Consider the following 19,381-nt stretch of genomic DNA (forward strand, 5'->3'; position numbering starts at 1 on the left):
CCATTCTGGCCTAAAATTTTAGCCCCATATTATTAAATAATAAATCTCACCCGTTAGATTTAAAGGAGATGGAAATCTGTGCCGTCTGATAGAAATAAAGGAGATGGGATTGCATATGGGTGGCTGACAATCGCATCAGGTTGGGCCCCACTTCCCCTCAAAGTGTCCCCTTTTCCTTGCTTTTTGGCGCGGTGCCATGCTTTTAGAGCATTAACTAGCGCGCTTTCTCTTTTTTCACAGCGTGTCTACGTGCGCAGTGGATCAAGATATTCTAGCACTTAACCCAATTTTAGAAAAGGGGCTGGAATGAAATTGGGGGGGGGGGGGGGGGGGGGAGGGGGGGGAATAGCAGGGAAATTTTAGAACTTTCTCCAATGATTGAAGTTGGTCTAAAGGGCCAGAATGAATTTTTCTTTAAAAAAATTTGACTCAGGAGCTTTAGCAATTCACAACTTTATATTACAAGGGTGTTTTCTTATATTTTCTTTTTAATAATATTTTGAGATTCAATCATGATCACGCGTAACTAATTCTCTATTTGCTAGGGCGAGGTTACGAGCATTAACATGAATATATAGTTTCTATTCAATTTACATATGTTTAGACAAGTTTGGATGTAATTTATGTTAGAATGTCACCATGAAATTGGTTAATGTTTTTGTGATTGATAATTGTAAGTTCACTTAAAGTGAATATCACGCTCTTAAGGTGGTTTAGTTTTTCAAAAGGTTTTCACAAAACTTAATGAATCTTGATGCTTATATTTAATCTGAATGCCACAAACAGATTGTATGTTAGATATAAGTTTTAGCTTGAATATCACAAGTAGAATATGTGTCACATCCCGGCTCGGGTCCCCACCACATCACGGGCTCGACTCCATCGTAGCACGATATTGTCCACTTTGGGTCCCAACCACGTCCTCACGGTTTTATTTCTAGGAAGCACGAGCAATTCCCAGTGGGTCATCCATCCTAGGATTGCTCCAGCCTAATCTCGCTTAACTTCGGAGTTCATAGGAACTCTGAAGCCAGTGAGCTCCCGAAAGGCCTCGTGCTAGGTAGAGATGGGAATATACATATAAAGCTTACAGGATCCTCACCCCTGGGCGATGTGGGATCTTACAATCCACCCCCTTAAGGGCCCGACGTCCTCGTCGGCACACATCCGGCCAGGGATTGGCTCTGATACCAAATTGTCACATCCCGGTGCAGGCCCACACCACATCTTGGGCTCGACTCCACTGTAACATGATATTGTTCGCTTTAGGTCTCAACCACGTCTTCACGGTTTTGTTTATGGGAACTCACGAGCAACTTCCCAGTAGGTCATCCATCCTGGGATTGACCTAGCCCAATCTCGCTTAACTTCGGAGTTTATAGGAACTCTGAAGCCAGTGAGCTCCCGAAAGGCCTCGTGCTAGGTAGAGATGGGAATATACATATAAAGCTTAGAGGATCCTCACCTCTGGGCGATGTGGGATCTTACAATATGCATAAGAAAAACATAAGTAATTGGCAATACTACATATGATTGTTAATGGTAACTATTAAACTCTAGTGCTTTTTACACCGATTGCTAACTTTAATCTTATTGCCTTTGTTGATTCTAATGTTTTACTTATTTGCACTTGTTACTTTAAATTCAAAATTTCAACTTTCTAAATCTTGTATCAAATAATTAATTAAGGCACTTAGTACTATAGTCTAGTGGTATTTCTCTTCACTTGTAAGTGATAGGTTTTTGGTTAAATCACATAGAAAAGAGAACAATATTATTGTCGTATAAAATATCTCAAGCAAGGTCGATCTCCATAGGGACTAGTATGAATAACTTGTTCTTAAAAACAATTCTTAATTAACTTTTTTTTTTAAACAAACGATATTTTACATATGCTCTATGGACTTGGCACTGGAATCAAGATATGCATAAGGAGGATAACCACGGCGATCAAATATACATTGTGCGACAGTCTGAACTTTGCTCATCGTCTGCCAAGGTGATTTCTTAATTCAATAATTTGCGCTACAAAAAATAGATTTTCTTACTTCAACTCTCTCACTCACTTTTATTATCGTTGTCCAACTGCCAGCCCACAGCTACTCCTTCCGTGCCCTTACTCTCTACTGCATTGCATTCTCTGGTGCTATCTCTATTCTTGCCACTCATAGGAATGCTTTCTCTCTTCTCCTCTTCCTTGTAGTCTTTTTCGCGCTCCGGCCGTGCATGTGTGTTTTTTCTCTCTTTGAAATCCTTGTTAAGCTCACTCTTTCAAATTTGCAGTTCAAAGGTGTTTCCGCTGCTCTATGATCAGATTGGGCCTAAATTCTTGTATCTAAATTTCTTGTTGGTAACTATAGAATAAACTTCACAAAGTATCTTTAGGTAGGTTGTGTTTCTATTTGGTTTTTTGTTTTTACTTCACGAAAGACTGCACTTAGCTCTTTCTGCATTCACGATTTGCACCTCAAAAGCAAGTTTCAAGCACACATAATTTTGCAATCGCTAATTATGACTAAACTAATAATTTAAACTTCTTAATCAAACATTGTACCTCAAGAATTCCATGCCCAAAGCTGCTTTCCCTAAATGCATTCCACCTCATCTGTCTGCTCCAACAAAAATTCCGTTTAGCAGGTCTTGAAGAAAAGTTCAAATGGCATACCCCTCCAAACTCCAGTGGGTTGTCTCCAGCCGAAGGACACTTTCCTGGTATTAGAAGAAAATCTAGTCTAGTTATCTGTCATTTACCCTAGTTGGTAGGTAGCATGGGTGTATGCATGGGGTGCTGTCTAACAACTTGAGTATGGCTATCATTCTCACTAATTCAAGGGATTGCTGACCTTGCTTTAGTTGTTAGTCTAGTTGCTGCCCTTACTTTAGTTGTTAGGTGATTAGGCGTAAATCAAGGAAGGAAGATTGTTTTTTGTTCCTTGTTTTTCTCTTCTTCCCATGCTCATATATATGAGCTATCTTTGTACTTTGTTTCTTCATAATAATAGAAAATACACCTTCAAATTTCAATATGGTATCAGAGCAGTGATCCTAATCGACCTGCTTCTAAGTATTTTCTTGAAAGATCTGTGAGCTTTTCCTGATTCTCTATCATGGCTGAAGAGAGTTCAGTGCATGGCGAAGAAGTTAGCTCACATGCTGTGCCATTTTCACTTCATTTAGATGTTGATGTCAACCCAAATCAACGTCTCAGTTCTGTCCTACTAAATGAGTTCAATTATCTTCCTTGGGAGAGAGCAGTCACTCTTGCCTTGGAAGAACAATCGAAATTTGGTTATGTTAATGGTGTTATTCCAGCGCCTGATGTGTCCTCATCAGATTACAATGATTGGTTGTGCAAAGACCAGTTGGTCATGTCATGGCTACTCAATTCTATGGATTGAAAGATTGCAGAAATTTTCAGCTATGCTGAATCCTCCTGCATCCTTTGGAAAAATCTCAAAGAAATGTATGGGAATCAAAATAATGTAGCTCGAGTGTTCCAGTTAAAAAAGGATATTGCTGGTTTACAACAGGAAGGAAACTCATTTGTGCAGCACCTTGGGAAGTTAACCACCATATGGAACGAGTTGAATGTCTATTGGTCATACACCATTGACGCTGCCGTGCTGACCAAAAGAGCTGAGGAAGACAAAATATTTCAACTTCTTGCGAGTTTAAGTCATGAATACGAAGATCTCAGGAGTCATGTCCTCATGAATCCTGATCTTTCCTCCTTCTCAAGTATGTGTGCCACGATTCAAAGAAAATAAACTCGCAGAAAAATCATGACTGTGGAATTAAAGGCAAATATACCAGAAGCTAAGGTATATCTCTCTAACCACAGAACTAGTGAAGAGATGATCTACAAAGGAAATAAACCTATTATGAAATGTAGCTACTGTGATACTGGTGGACATACACGAGATCATTGCTGGATTCTTCACCCTGAATTAAGGCCCAAGTTTTCTAGGGACAACAACAAAGGTTTCCCTAAGGGTTCACACAACTCATCCAACAAGGCAAATCATACCACCACCACTCATTCCGAGGGAGCATAGAAGTTCACCTTCAATCCAGCCACCCTGATCAATGAATTTGCTGCCTTCCTCCACAAGAAACAAGGTCATGGAGACAATGAAGGATCAACTAGTCAAGGTGACAACAAACAAGCTACTCTACTCGGGTAGTTTGCTGGTTTTTTGGCTGAAAATGAAGGTGTGACACAACAAGATATTCTAGGTATCTTACAATCCTTCTCAATGGCTCTTAAAGTAGGTAATGTGCATGATTATTGGATTATAGATTCAGGAGCTACTGATCATATGACTAACAAGTCTACAAATCCGCATAATTTTGAAAAACTCTCATGTCCATCTCAAGTGTCAGTTGCTAATGGCAAAGGTGCTATGGTTGTAGGGAGAGGGAAAACACATTTAATTTCTAGTGATGTCGAGTCTGAGGCTCTTTATGTTCCCTCATTCCCTTTTCAGCTCTTATTTGTTGGAAAAATCACAAACTCATTGAACTGTCTTGCTATTTTCTCCCCAAAAACTGTGGTTTTTAAGGATATCACCAACAAGAAGACGATTGGTGAAGGTTTTTTCTTAAATGGCCTCTACTACCTTTCCAAGCATGTCCAAATTCCCAAGGTTTTCCAAGTCACTTCAAGCCTGGTTCAAGAACAACAATTTTGGCACCGACGACTTGCACATCCTTCTTATAAAGTTCTGTCTTTTTTGTTTCCAAACCTGTGCAAAGTTACAAGTTCCTGTGATGTTTGTCATTTCTCTAAGTCCACTAGATTACCTTTCACTTCCTCCTTGTCTAAGACTAGTAATCCTTTTGAAATCATGCATTTCGATGTTTGGGGACCTGTACTAGAGTCCTTTGACGGATACAAATATTTTGTAACGTGGATGATTTCACAATGATCACTTGGTTGTATCTTTTGAAATTTAAAAGCGAAGTGCTGGAATTTTTTCAAGATTTTCATAGACCTGTAAACACACAATTTGCTTTAAACATTCATGTCTTTCAATCAGATAATGGCTCTGAATATATGTCCCATAACATGTCTCACTATCTAAGCACACATGGTATATTACATCAAACTAGTTGTGTTGGAACACCTCAACAAAACGGGGTAGCAGAAAGGAAGAATAGAGATCTACTTGAAAAAACTAGAGCTCTAAAGTTTCACTCGAATGTGCCTAAAAAATTTTGGTCCCAAGGTGTTCTTACTGCTGCATATCTCATCAATAGATTGCCTAGTAAGATATTGAACTTTAAACCACCTTATAAGGTCTTGAAAGATAGACAGATCAATCTATCCTATTTGAGAGTTTTTGGATGTACATGCTTTGTTCACATTCAAGCACCAAATTGTGACAAACTAGATCTAAGGGCTGCCAAATGTGTTTTCCTAGGCTATTCATCCACTCAAAAGGGTTACAAATGCTACAATCCAACAACTAGGAAAATAGTTGTTTCAAAAGATGTGAAATTTGAAGAAACCATGCCTTACTTCACTCAACCTCTGGACTATTCTAGAGAGGGGAAGAATTTGCTTGATTTGTTCCCAATACCATATCCAAGTGAAAAGGATACAACAGATATTTCAAGAGACCAGGTATTGAATGAGGTTGATTTTCGCAACCTGCAGAATTCTCCACCTGTGGTCCTTGAAGAACCTATCTCATCAGAACCCTTAAGTAGTTCTTCCAACCAAGAAACTGCTCAATTGCCAGCAACTCAATCTCCCATAGTTCGTTGAAATCTTCCCCGTGAGAGGAAACTTCCATCCAAGTTACATGATTATGTAACTTACAATGCTAGGTATCCCTTGACTTTTGCTATTAATTACAGCAAAGTTTCATCCTCCTTTGCTGCATTCCTTAGTGCAATTATTGAAACCTATGAACCACAAAGCTTTCAAGAAGCTAATCTACACAGTGAGTGGAGAGCTGCTATGGAAGAAGAGCTTCAAGCTCTTCATGAAAACAACACCTGGACTATAGTGAAACTTCCCAAAGGAAAGAAGGTTGTGGGAAGTCGTTAGGTATACAAGACCAACTTCCATTCAGATGGCACGATTGAAAAGAACAAGGCCTGTTTGGTTGCTCGAGGATTTACTTAAACTTATAGAGTGGATTACAAGGAGACATTTGCTCTCGTGGCAAAGATGAACACTGTGAGGGTGCTGTTATCTGTTGCCATTCACAATGCATGGCCTCTTTTCCAAATGGATGTTAAAAATGCTTTTCTGCATAGTGAGCTTGAAGAAGAAGTTTTCATGAAACTGCCTCCAGGTTATCCTCAATCAAACAATCCAGAAATGGTGTGCAAACTTCATAAATCCATTTATGGTCTCAAGCAAAGTCCACGTGCATAGTATGCCAAGCTCAGTCATGTTCTAGAAAGAGTTGGTTTCTGTCGGAGCAATGCTGATTATTCCTTATTTGTGCGTTCAAGCACATCGGGTAAACTTGTGGTGCTTATTTACGTTGATGATCTCATTATGACAGGTGATAATATGTCAAAGATTAGTGCTCTTAAACAATATCTCAATCACAAGTTTGCTATCAAAGATCTTGGCATTCTTAAATATTTTCTAGGGATCAAGATAACACACTCTCATAAGGGTTGTTTTCTAAATCAGCACAAGTATGTTATTGATCTTCTTTGTGAGGCCAAGATGACAGATTGTAAACCTACTCGCACACCTTTGAATAGTAACTTGAAGCTGCAATCTCGCGGTGATCTCATTCCAATATAGAGTACTATCAAAGATTGGTCGGCAAACTCATTTATCTAATTATCACTCGTCCTAATATAGCATATGCCGTGAGTTTTGTTAGCCAGTTTATGCATGCTCCAAGAATGGATCACATGAAGATTGTTCATCATGTGCTTCGATATCTGAAGGGCTCCATTGGTAGAGGGATTCTCATGTGTAACAATAATCACACTCTTATCTCAGGATATACAGACTGGGCGGGGAACGCTTTCGATCGCAAGTCTATCACTGGTTTCTGCACCTTCGTAAGAGGTAACCTAGTCACCTGGAAGAGTAAGAAACAAAGCGTGGTTGCATGCTCTAGTTGAGAAGCAAAATACCGTGCTATGGCTTCGACTGCTTGTGAACTTATTTGGCTTAAAAATCTGTTATTGGACTTGGGGTTTCCTCATCAGCAACCTATGTCTCTCTACTGTGATAATCAAGCTGCGATGCACATAGCATCAAATCCTGTTTTCCATGAGCGAACTAAACACATTGAAGTTGACTGTCACTATGTTCGAAATCAAGTGCAGTCCAAGGTGATTGATACACACATCATTTGTAGTCATGATCAACTTGCAAATATCTTTACAAAAGGATTACCGTTTGCTACTTTCCATCACCTCTTGTTCAAGCTTGGATCAATCGACCCGTTTAATCCATCTTGAGGGGGAGTATTAAAAGAAGATCTAGTCTAGTTATCTGCCATTTACCCTAGCTGGTAGGTAGCATGGGTGTATGCATGGGGTGTTGTCTAACAACTTGAGTATGGCTTTCATTCTCACTAATTCAAGGGATTGCTGACCTTGCTTTAGTTGTTAGTCTAGTTGCTGCCATTGCTTTAGTTGTTAGGTGATTAGGCGTAAATCAAGGAAGGAAGATTGTTTTTTGTTCCTTGTTTTTCTCTTCTTCCCACGCTCATATATATGAGCTATCTTTGTACTTTGTTTCTTCATAATAATAGAAAATACACCTTCAAATTTCAATACCTGGGTCATCGGCAAACTCAACATCAACTTTCTCAATATTTCCACCATCTCCAACTGTTATGTAAACTAGTCTGCATGGATCCAACGTCTATTCATCCATTCATAGGCATGCACCTGTAGAGCTGACAAATTGGCAACTTTTCCAAATAAGTATGCATATAAATATTAACAAGACTTTTATACAGAATCGGCCTGAACTTACATGACCAGAAAAAAAAACCATATCAACACCATATTGATAAAGAAGTGATTCCATTTCTTGTCTCATGCATTCAAATTCCTGATGGTGTGAATAATAGCTGTTATACCAAGGAGAGTGCCATGCAGCTACGAGCCAGGAGGTCACTGTGCGTTCTAGTCGATGCAGATCATCCTTAAGCCAAGCATATTGAGCACCTGAATGAACATTAATAGGACATAACAAACAATTAAAAACAATAGATTCCAAAAGAGTACACCGGTTGTGAAAGTGCTTACGCTTTCATAATTCAGCAACGCAACACCAAACCAGAATGTTTTAAATTCATCGTTTGGTATTATTAGTAGTGCTCTAATCAGTAAGAAATGTGATGGAAACAATTACCAGTAGCATTGTAGTTAACATATGCTCCCAACATCGAAAGAGTAGTAGAAGTTACTTTTATTGGTATTATTAGTACTGATCTAATTAGTATGATAAAATGTACTCCTCCAACATCGAAAGAGTAGTAGAAGTTACTTTTAGAGCCGGATTCCTCTGATGGCATTGCGAATCTTGTCAAATAGGACTGGAAAGTGATTCGAGAAACTTGAGGCTCAATCTCATGGTTGCCTTCAATAGCCATCATAGGAACTCTCGAGGTTAAGGGCTCCATGAACTTGGGTTTCCACTTCAACGGTGTTAACACGAAACCAACTAATTCAAGAGCATGCAACATCACAAATTGGTCAGAATTCAAATATCAAGTTTCTTGCATACTGTTTCTACCTAACTCCAATAGCTTAACTAACTAACAGTATAGATTGATAATGACACATTTTAATGTCTGTGACAAATCTCTAATACAAACTGAAATAAATGCAAACAAATACGGTGAGATAGGAGAGGCATTCAAATAAATAAAGGTTACCTTCCCCACCCGTCCCAACGGGGTTGATATGTTTCTCTGATTGGTGCATCTAGGAATGCACGTGAATAGCATGAAGCTCTCTTCCCGCCAGTTGTAAGGTACTGATTTGCATAAGTTAAGTCCCCAACAATTAGAATCATTGAAGGATCATTCTGGATTAAATGATCAATTGTTGTACTGGTATTGCTTGTGAGACCCAAATCTCCAACAACAGTTATTCGACGAGGATATGTGCTTTGGCTAGGCACTGGTAAAGTTTTGAAAACATGCTCTTCACTCATAGTAGGGAAAAAACTATCCCTGTGGATGCAAATTTCCGTTTTCTTCTTCTTGGACAAAATTGCACCTACAAAACAATTAACACCTTAGGTCAAGGCCAAGAGCCTCACGCGCCCACGATGAATGGGCGAAGAACCTCCGATGCCAAAGTTAGAATTTAGAGAGAAAGTGTTTGGAGAGTTTTTTGGGAGTTTGGCAAGAGTGTGGAACTAGGTTTTTAGAGGAAAATGGGTAGTATTTATAGGGCATGGCCTGTCCCCTTTGGAGAAAAGGTGGCCGGCCTTTGGGATGCTTTTTGTGATTTAATGTGTGAGTTATTTGGCAATTTACGCTCCCGCTTGGGTCTTTGGGATAGCGTATACTCTCGCCTTAGCGCACGGAGGAGCGTGCATTCCAGATCAAGCCCATGGACGAATATACGTTCACGGTTGAAGTCACATTCCGATTATCAACATGGACAACTTTCCAGGCGAAATGTTCATTCACAACTAGGCTCACAAGGAGTATTATCTACCTTACATTAGAGTAGGCAACACGATAGACGGAGAGAAACAGTAACTTAATTCGACTCAAGTTCAACCGGCAGCCTGCGAACAGCCTGTTCACCTGCCAGGAACATGCCACATACACCGTAACCGCGATACAGACGAGTCGAGCATAGGGAAGAGCGGCCCAAACCCGTAGGTCACGACCGGGGGCAGTCGAAAGTTCCACTACCCCAGCAGAGGCAAATTCAAGAAGAAGTTGAAAGGCTCCTAACTGAACGATTGCGTAATTTCCAACGTAACAAGCCTGCTGACGATGCACTTCGACGAGACATGACCAACATAAGCATGTCACCATTCATGAATGAGATCGAGCGGACAGATCCACCTTGCAGGTTCACCATGCCTCACTTCACTCCGTACAAAGGAAATAAAGATCCATATCGACATTTCAAGCATTACCGCAGTACCATGATCCTCTACAGGAATAACGATGCGTTTATGTGCAAAATTTTTGCCACAACTCTACAAGGCAAGGCGCAAGACTGGTTTCACACTCTACCGCCGCAGTCAATCCGGAGTTTCAACGAACTTTCCTTTGTTTTCACTAAAGAGTACTCATCTAACCGCTCAATCAAAAGGACATCCGACCATCTCTTCAGCATCGTAAAAGACCCTTGGGAGACAATTTGTGACTATGTCAAGAGGTTCAAAGTGGAGAAGGCCAAGATTGTTGGCTGCAACAAGGACATAGCAACAACAGTATTTAGAAATGGGCTTCCCACCGAACATCCTTTATTCGAAAAACTTATTATGGGAAAAGAACTGACCCTAGCAGCTTCATATGCTTTGGCAGAAAAACATGCACTATCAGACGAGGCCAAGCAATCTAACACAAACGAGTCAGAAAAGAAGCACTTGGAATGTTCCTTGACCAAAGAAGACTCAGCGCCTCAAACATTCACCAAGTTCACAGTTCCAATCAGCCAAATTCTCCGCAAGCTCAAGAATAAACCTTGGTTCAAACTGCCGCCACCCATGAAAGGCGATCTTACCAGGCTAGATCATACAAACTATTGCGCATTCCATCAAGGATTAGGCCACACTACCAACGGCTGCCTGAAGTGGAAGCAATACCTTGAGAAGCTGACAAATGAGGGCCGATGCGACGAGTATCTTGATAGGTCAATGAAACGTCCAACACAAGCAGGGGAAGTCTCTATCACCCCCTAAACCCCATTTAGGCTTTTCTAAATGAGTTTGAAGTCTCAAGTAGCTCGACGAATAAGGCCTCGCAAGCCGAAGACTATCCAGTTTGTTATACAGTTTCTACATAGTTGATTTATTTCTTTATTCTCAATGAAGATTCAAGAAGTTACTCATAAGCCTGGCTCAACTGCTGTCCACAACAACTACTCAAAACTCTTTCTGGGTCTGCTCTCCAGTGCGAGATGATAAACTAATTGCTCTCTAGTGCGAGAGGGTAAACCAATTCCGCGACACCTATATGGGTCTGCTCTCTAGTGCAAGATGATAAACTAATTGCTCTCCAGTGCGAGAGGGTAAACCAATTCCCCGATACCTATATGGGTTTACTCTTCAGTACGAGAGGATAAACTAAATAAACTAATTGCTTTCCAATGCGAAAGGGTAAATCAATTCCCCGACACCCATACGGGTCTGCTCTCTAGTGCGAGAGGATAAACTAATTGCTCTCTAGTACGATAGGGTAAACCAATTCCCCGACACCCATATGGGTTTGGTCTCCAGTGCGAGAGGATAAACTAATTGCTCTCTAGTACGATAGGGTAAACCAATTCCTCGACACCCATATGGGTTTGCTCTCCAATGCGAGAGGATAAACTAATTGCTCTCCAGTGCGAGAGGGTAAACCAATTCCCCGACACCCATATGGGTCTGCTTTCCAGTGCGAGAGGATAAACTAATTGCTCTACACTGAGAAAGGGTAAACCAATTCCCCGACACCTATATGGGTTTGCTCTCCAGTGCGAGAGGATAAACTAAATCCCCGACACCCATCTGGGTAAGCCCTCTAGTGTGAGAAGGCCACATAGCTCAAAAGATTGAAGGCTTGAAGATCAACTAGGCAACAAATGGTTAGGGGGCAGCAGCCACTTTTACACTTAACTGTTTGCTCATTCGACACTTCATCTTCAGCAACTCCGATCTTGGCAGCTTCATCCTTAACTGCTCCATCTACGGCAACTGAGAAATCAAACTCCAGCAGTTTCCTCATTTTGGGTAAGCAGCCCAGACATGGTAGCCCAAACTGTTGCCCATGCCATGCCATTTACTTGGCCTATGCCGAGCTAATCCTTGGCTTCAATCAAGCCGAGTAGCACAAGCAATGGCCCCTGCCAAACCACCTACTTGGCCCATACCAAGCCGACTCCTGGCCCCTGCCAGCCAACGTGTCGCACCACCCTGACGGTTGCCCCACGACAACACTATCCACAAAGAAGACAAGAAAATTAAATTTTTCTTGCATCAATGCGGCACGGAGAAAATGAAGAAAGTAACAAAAGATGATCTTTTGCACAAGCAAGATGTAGAAGATTGCTAGAGGAAGGGGAACAAATATCCTCTAAGCTCTCTTTCTCTTGTAGGGTAGAATAAATCGCTCTTCAAAGTTGATTTAGTAACCCACTTAAGGTGGACTTAAATAGGCTTTGAGATAAATTTATTTCCCTTTCCTAGAAGGATCTAATTTCCTATTAAAGAGAGAATCTACATCAAAATAGGAAGCAGTCCAAAGTTTCCTAAAGCAAGAAAATCTCTACACCTGTTGCCATTTTCTGCGAGCAGCCCAACAGGTGTGGGGGCATTTGTGGAGCCAAAAATAATCACAAGGCGACACGTGTATTTTTGGATAGAAGAGGACAAAAATACCCTTGAGGCATACCGGGATTCCTACGCGCGAGCAGCGGACAATCATCCCTCAACCAAGTCAAAAGTGCCCAAAATAGGTAACAATTCAAAATCCATCTCATCAAATCCCTTCTACAAGGTAACTCCCAAAACCTATTTCATTCCATATATTTTTACCTCTTTTTCCCTCTTTTAGCTAATCAATTAGCTATCATTCCATAACTTACAAAATATTCCACATAAATTACATAACCTCCAAAATATTCATTCCAAAAATGTGTTAATTGGCTAATTAACGGATCCATTAATTAGCTATCATTCCAAAAATGTGTTAATTGGCCAATTAACTCCAAAATATTCATTCCAAAAATGTGTTGATGAGATGGATTTTGAATTGTTACCTATTTTGGGCACTTTTGACTTGGTTGAGAAATGATTGTCCGCTGCTCGTGCGTAGGAATCCCGGTATGCCTTAAGGGTATTTTTGTCTTCTTCTATCCAAAAATCCACGTGTTGCTTGTGATTATTTTTGGCTCCACAATCCCCACACTTGTAATAATATTTGGTACCCGGTTTAAGACCTACAACAAAGAAGAGCTGTTGATCTTAGCCGAACAGATATACCTAGTTTCTTTACTTATCGTTTTCTAGGTGTTCGAGTATGTTAGCAAATGACCATCCTCTGGCACTGACATCAAAGTTCACCATTTAAACTTAGCCTTTAATGTGATAGTTTTTTTTCTAATTTACTACAAGTCCAAAAGTTTAATCAAATATATCAGAATTCTTTTGGGATGAAAATTGACAGAAGGTTTACAAGCCAGCCTCTTGAAATATAGCAGTTTGTCTTGTTATTGTTCTTATACGACATATGCCACCCCCCAAGGGATGAGAGCTTCCTCAAATTGGAAAATGGAAAATAGGATTTTTCGATTCAATAATGGCCATATCTGTATTAGTTAATTACACAGTACATCGAGCAACCGTCAACACCATATCAATTGACAGTAAATTTTGATTCACCCCAATATCAGAATTTTTCTATGCTCAACAATTGATATCAAAGTTACTCAATCAAGGGTTCTATTTTTCTTTCAGGTCCAAGCTCGAACCGAAGGGGTATACTATTCGTAATACTATTTTAGCACAGAAGGATGGAACTTGTACAAACAATTAAGCTAAGTTCAGAACTTGTCCTCCAAGCAAACAATTTGATTAAATTCAGAATAACATTAGCAATTCCGCTGACGGATTTCCATTTTCTGTTGTGAAATATTATGTGCATAATAATAACAAACAATACAGCCCTGTTCTCCTAGACTCTAGGGTCCAAGAAAATTGTGGTCATCTATTGTTCGATCTTAATCTAACAGGTGAAGGAGAAAGCAAAACAACAAAAGCAATACAAGTGACTATAGGAACAAAAAAGGTTTCCATACCATCAATCCTGACGTGATGAATGATGGCAGACGTGTAATTCAAGAGACCAGCAAAAGGGTACAATTGACTATAAACAACTGAAACCCCCTTCTCCATAGTCTCATACTTGTCACTTTCTTCCCCATACCACACCTCACTCCCAACTGTTGAAGGATCAAGTGGTCTCACATTTTTACCAATGTGGGCATCCCCTGACCAAACCAAAACCAACCCAGTTTTATCAGTTCCATTCAACTTTAAACCCAACAAAAAAAAAAAAAATCACCAAAACAACACAAAGATTGAGAATTTGAATTTTGTACCAGTAACCCAAGAAACCCACATTGCAGTAGGTGAAGAAATAGCGAGGGCAATCTGTTCTGGGAAATTTGATGTCACGTTCTGCTTGAGCCTGGGATGGTCCATTGGCAAGTCCTCGCTACCTGTGCGAAGCGATGGATCGAACCGCCGCGTTGCAGGCACAAACGGACCTTCTAGAGTGGTGGGAATGCGAGACTGAGTCAGAGCCACCATCATTTCTGTTACGGTGAAGAAAATGACGAGAGTGATCCATTTCCATGGCATGCAGTTGAGCATGGCAATAAAATAATGGTGGTTGCTAGAGGTTCAAAATTCTAGCTGGGGACGAAGAGAAGAAGTCAGTTTTCATCATTATCGTATTGGTTTTAATTTGTTTGTTGAGGGAGTTGAGGAGTGATTTAGCATATTCTGATGTGAATAGCTGTTTCTTTCGTTGTTTTTGGTAATTATCATGCAAAACAAACGCACGATGAGCTTTTGCATGTGTTTTTTTAATAAGCAATGTTAGGAAGATTAAGTTTTGTAAATTAAATAATATTTTAGTTGATGATTGGATTATTACTTACGCATTAGTAATGTACTCATTTTTATTAATAACACATAATTTAATTTGTAAATTTTATTTACAAATATAGTTTCTCTGTCGTTTGCTGTCAGTCACCTTTGAAATATTTAGTAGAATACACTCCAGAAACGGCAAATTAAAAAAAATATATATAAAAAGGTATCTACGTAACAAATAAATTATATATTACTCTGTTCTAGAACTCGTAGATGCACTAATGACAAATAAATTGGGCCCAAATGAATATGAAATAATTGGGCTATCAGGTTCACTTAATATGGCCTTAAAGATATAAATAATAAGTTATCCTAGTCTTGGTTGATTAAAGCAGTTTTTCTGCACTGTTCTGGAGAAGAAAGAGTGCTGTTTCTACAATACTCAATTCTTCTCCCAATTTTTTTATTTTAAATTACTTTTCTTCCATATTAGTGTTGTTATTTGAAATATAAGTTGTACTGAATAATGTCTGCGCTACACATAATAATTATTTGTAATTACTCACTTCATTTTTTATTAAATGCGTTACGCGTGTTTGTTACTATTTTTTCATGCTTTTGTAAATTGATATGGATTCGGGTGTTGTGTTAGGGAGGACTTGTCTTTTTTTTTTTTTTTTTCCAAGTACATTGATATATTTTTACACTAAGAGGAGGAGGAGGAGGAATTCGGCTAAACCATAAAATAAGCAATCTAATTTAGTATCGAATTCGTCATCTATAAGATTTGAACCTAAAACCTTTCACTTCTTAACAAACCTAATCGAATACGTGGTAGGGAGTCTTGGGAAACCTTATTATTTTTTTATCACTATTCGTTTAATATTACATCTAAGTATTGTTTGATATACTATTTGGATATGATTGCCGATTTTGAATGCGAATTGGATCCTAGTGATGTTTTCTGGATGATTAATTAATTGTGCTTGTTATGTGAGGAAATGAAACGAAATATTTTTGAACTACTCTTGTGATGGATATTGTGAAGGGGAATCTGGAATTTATGGTAGTGGCTAGGATCTTGTATGTAGTTGAGTCCGACTCATGGTAGGTACAGGTCAATCTAAAGTGCACATGGTTTTTATCGAGTAATTCAGAATTAGCGACAAAGAGTTGGACAAAACGACTAACAAGAGAGGGGTTTTCAAAGTGGGTTAGATTGTGCATTCCAAATCACCAAATAGTGGGAAAATGCATGGTATGGGCATTCAGGCTTAGTTGTTTAATTAAACTGATTAATGAAATAGAGAAGGTATGTTGCATTGCATTCACGCATATCGTTTCATATGTGTATTTTTTTTTAGTACATTGACATTTTTACACTAAGGGGAGGAAGAGTTCGGCAAAGCCTCACAATGTGCAGCCTAATTTGGTATCGAATTCGCCATCCTTGAGATTCGAACCTAAGACCTTTCACTTCCAAGTGAAAAGGAATACCACCAGACTGTAGTACTAAGTGGCAATGTGTATTTAATTACATCTTTGATAATTGATAGTTGTCAATTATACAAGTGAAGGTATAAGGTCCCTACTGAGCTTTTTAAGTTCACTCTAATTAAATTTACAAGGTCTACGGACTAGCCTCCTCCATTAAGAACATAAGGAATGACAAAAATCAATGGAATTAATGATAAGGTTGCTTGAGATGAAGGAAGAAGAAATGAATGTCATACATCGTTGAGGGGTTTTAGGATAGAAATAGATAGGATTCATTTCAAATCCAGTACAAATTGAATCTAATATGATCCCTTGAATTTTTTAATTTCGTATTTTCACACTTCACTCACTTCAACCATAAGTAGGTTCTAATTATGCCACATAGATAAACTTAACAGTTATTTAATGGAATACATAGAAACAAGCCAAATTGGTGACTTTTTGAGTTTTAGGGGGCAACGTGAGGTCGAAATCAAGTTCCAGAAAGTGTAGCTAAAATTAAGTCTTTAGTTTATTTACTCGCATTTTGGATTTGGGTTTTCCACCAACCCCAGGCAAAGGGTGTGACATCAAATCTTGTGGATGAGAAATTCGATACCAAATTATTATTGGCATGCCCATTGTGTGGCTTAATCCAAATCTTTTTTCTCTTAATTTATATATAATGTTGTGCTTAAAAAATTATATATAGCCCCGAAATTAGAAACTTAGATTCACCATGTATCACGAATAGAAGCGTCAATTGTATTGAAATCTTTTAAATATTACGAATTCTAATAAGTATTCATAGTAGTAGAAAATGTAAATATATTGGAATTTGGAAGGATTTAACTTTTGAATTACAGTTTAAAAATGTTTCTCCTAATTAATGAACAAGCTTCTCTTTCTTTATGAAACTGAACAAAACATTGGGGAAAGGAATATGTTGAAGATCAGGAAATGTTTGGTCACAAATACGAAGTGCGCGAATAAGTGAGCTAGGCAGGAATCTAAATGATTATATATGTTGAGAGCTTGAACTGGAAGTTGTAGTGCATGCCCTTACTCCATGGGAACAAGTACGGTCACAAGTTTCGGAAAATTTAAGGGAGTAAAGTGGAAGTTTGCAGAGGGAGGGAGGGAGTGAGGGCACTTTTATGGAGGAGAATCCTCTTTCGATTCTCTTTGTAAGGATCCTAGGGATACTCATATCGTATTTGTTCATCGTATATCGTACGACCAGTTTTTGTTAAGTACTGTTTGTATTTAATTTTAAATAAAAAAATTCATAATAATTTATAATCGCATGATGTAAGATAAATGGATAAGATATGAGATTCCTTATAATTCTCACAGGAAGATCCGGATGGGATCCCAATCCCACTTTTATGGCATTACATGTGCCAAGTGTCAACCGAAACAATTAAAGGAAAATGGAATTGGGGGTATCTTTTATTTAGTGGAGTGGAGAGAGTGGACGTGAAACCATGTGGCTTGGACCCTTGGTCTTTGTGAGCCCCTCATTGCCCACATGCGTGCACGCCGCCTTACATGCAAAACTTGCACTCAATTCCTTGGCTTGAAAGTCTTGAGAAACTTGCAGAGTATACCATGGATGAGAAGAAGGCCAAGGGATTTCGATTAGATCGATTCATTAACGTAATTGAAACCACTGCAGATTATGCATCTTAGAAAAAAATAATCCGTTTATACTATATCAAAGCATGCGTAGACGATAAAACGCTCTGATACTATATCAAAGCATGCACACCTAACTTCATGAAATAATTTTCTAGCTAAATAAATTTGGGTCCATGAAGTATTGTACCTTACACCACAAAAGAGAGATTGTTCTTAATCTTTTTTAGGAAGGGAGAACAAAAATTGCAAGTTTGATCACCCGGCCCCTAAGGACACCACGCATTCAATCTAAGTTATGATACTGGATCCATAAACTTTAGATCAATGAAAGATTCTAGATTGAAATGTTGTTTTATTATTTTATGAAATTTTGAAAGAGAAAAATTCGAACTTCAAACATCTCTTATATTGAGACATATAACTAAAGGGCATGATTGACCAAAAAACAAAAACCTAAAAGGGCATGGCTTAGACAAGTCGTTCCTTTGGGGAAGAGCATGCAATAATTGCTACTGAACTTCAACAGTCGACCAAAGCATAAAAACAAAGAAGGAAAATCTAAGCAACGATTTCCAAACATATGAAGCTCTAGCCGCGTAATTAAATAGCTGGAATCATATATCGATCTACCTTGAACAAAGTGATGATATATTGACTTGTCACTTGTGGCTAGTGAGAAAGCATCTTTAATTGAAAGGTGACTTTATAAAGTTTTGACTATTTTTTTATTCAACCCTTTTGTCTTGCAAGTCTCATTACAGCTGCAAATCAACAACTTTATTTTGTCTTCTGGTTGGTTGGTCGAGCAAAGATGATTATTGTACAAAGCAAGAATTCAGCCTGTGGATGTGGAGTTGATTAATATATGATATAATGCATCGTCTTGTATAAACCGGTTTGGTTACATTTTAATCAAGTTAGGCAGCAAATAAGAAGATGAGCGCTCAATTTAAACACTTCCGAACACAAAATCGTAAGGGACATGCATGTCTATTTAGATATCAACTTCGTGCCACGTGTCGATCACCAACATAAAAGACAACCTGCGATGGGACCGAGCGAGCAACTAAGGAAAGCGCTCGGCATGATCACCCTTTGACCGCTTGAGCCAAGCGATGGATCTAACAACTTTCCGATGCATTGCCCCAAGGCATAGGTCTTCTTAAACATCAACTATGTGCCACGTGGGATCACCAATAGGGAGGATAGCCTGCGGTTGGACCCCAATTGTAGCCCACTTGCCAATTGAGGTGGCCTGAGAATCAAGGCCCATATTTTGTGGGTAGAGAGATGGGCCTATATAAAGAAGAAGAGGAACCTAAAGAAGAGGTTAGGTTCTAAAAAGGTTTACCATATTGTGTTGTGAAATTATTCTTGATATATTATGTAACCAAACAAATATATAGCATAGATTCTCAACGGATGGATCTCATTTATTTATTTATTTTTGTTGGAGGGGACCACTTAAATCTCTTTGTCTTCAAACATCACATACCC

The 19,381-nt window shown here is 38.9% G+C and overlaps 1 pseudogene; it reads right to left on the reverse strand.

Annotated features, from left to right (window-relative positions):
* Positions 1 to 1,886: 1,886 nt before the first annotated feature.
* LOC103959427 lies at positions 1,887 to 14,542 on the reverse strand (annotated as a pseudogene).
* Positions 14,543 to 19,381: the final 4,839 nt, after the last annotated feature.

Source organism: the organism of the source record quoted next, unplaced genomic scaffold (assembly GCF_019419815.1).
Source record: "Pyrus x bretschneideri cultivar Hongxiangsu unplaced genomic scaffold, Pyrus_bretschneideri_v1 Contig36, whole genome shotgun sequence".
NCBI lineage: Eukaryota > Viridiplantae > Streptophyta > Magnoliopsida > Rosales > Rosaceae > Pyrus > Pyrus x bretschneideri.